Source organism: Pan paniscus, chromosome 11 (assembly GCF_029289425.2).
Source record: "Pan paniscus chromosome 11, NHGRI_mPanPan1-v2.0_pri, whole genome shotgun sequence".
Classification (NCBI taxonomy): Eukaryota; Metazoa; Chordata; class Mammalia; order Primates; family Hominidae; genus Pan; species Pan paniscus.
Genome location: NC_073260.2, coordinates 47,469,181 through 47,470,736, shown reverse-complemented (window position 1 = coordinate 47,470,736; position 1,556 = coordinate 47,469,181). Strand labels below are relative to the sequence as shown.

The following is a 1,556-nucleotide window of genomic DNA, read 5'->3' as shown; positions in this document are numbered from 1 at the left end:
CAGGCTCTCCCCTGCCTCGCGGCCGCGCATCCTGTGCTTTGGGTTTCTTGGTTTGGGTTTTTTTAATGCTAGTTCTCAGTACATAAGCGCATTTTGAAAGAGGTTCCAGCCATCACTTGTAACCATGTATATATACATATATAGTCTATCTACAAAGTGTTTATTTGCAAGATGTTTCGACGGTGAGCTCGGGCCCCGCCCGCCTTGTGACCATCTGTCCCCGGTCCTCGTCCCCGCCCCGTGCCCTGGTCCCGAGTAGCCTGGGGACGAGCCATCACTGTATGTATTAAAATGACTGTATCAAATAAATGTTTATTGATATTTTTCAAAAAAAAAAAATCCTCTCTAGGCCAGGCACGGTGGCTCACCCCTGTAATCCCAGCACTTTGGGAGGCTGAGGCAGGAGGATCACAAGGTCAGGAGATCGAGACCATCCTCACTAACACGGTGAAACTCCGTCTCTACTAAAATCACAAAAAAATTAGCCGGGCGTGGCGGCGGGCGCCTGTGGTCCCATCTACTCGGGAGGCTGAGGCAGGAGAATGGCGTGAACCCGGGGGGTGGAGCTTGCAGTGAGCCAAGATCGCGCCACTGCACTCCAGCCTGGATGACAGAGCGAGACTCCGTCTCAAAAAAAAAAAAAAAAAAAAAAAAAGCCTCTTTAATCTTTATTTCCTTCCTTCTACTTGCTTTGGGGTTTTACTTTAAGGCAGAAGCTTAGGTTATTACTGGGATGTTCCTTTTCTGATACAGGCATTTAAAACCTGTATAAATTTCCTCTTAACCACTGCTTTATCTGCCTCACATAAACTTTGATTTGTTGGCCTGTGATGGCAGCACGAGAGCAGAATATGAGCTGTGGCTGCTACAGGAGTCATGGCAGGACCAGCATTTGGAAAGTTTCTTCCACTCTTTGGAAGAAAGTATTGGTTGAAAGGCAAATATTGGTTGAAAGGAGTGCAGCAGAAACTGTAACCAAAGGAGACATTAGGCTTCCAGAAAAATCTAAAGGAAAAGTATTGCAAGCAATAGTAGTGGCTGCTGGATGAGGCTATAAGGGAAAAGGTGGAGAGATTCAACCAGTTAGCATGAAAGTCAAAAATAAATTTCCTCCAGAATATGGAGACACCAAAATAGTTCTAGATGACAAGGATTGTATCTTATTAAGAGATGGCAGACATTCTTGAAAAGTATGTAGACTGAAACAAATCACTATTGAAATGGCATCAACATGAAGCTGCCCACTGAAATTCTGTAATCTTTCATCATGCAAATAATGATGTTTTTTATAATAAAACTAGTAACTACATTTTTTTGATATATTGTATTTAATTCATTCAGTTCGTAACATTTAAAAACCTCCTTTGTGTATTTCTTTGATCTGTGGGTTATTTAGGAGCATACCGGTTAATTTGAGTGTTTTCCAGTTGCCTTCCTACTGTGGATGTCTGATTTAATCATATTGTGGACAGATAATATACTTTTTATGACTTCAATCTTTTTAGATTTACTGAGACTTGTTTTATGGCTCAGCATGTGGTCTATCCTGGAGAATA

At 42.1% G+C, this 1,556-nt stretch overlaps 1 pseudogene; it reads left to right on the top strand.

Moving 5' to 3' along the window:
* The first annotated feature begins 876 nt into the window (after positions 1-876).
* Positions 877-1,203, top strand: LOC106635119 (10 kDa heat shock protein, mitochondrial-like; annotated as a pseudogene).
* Positions 1,204-1,556: the final 353 nt, after the last annotated feature.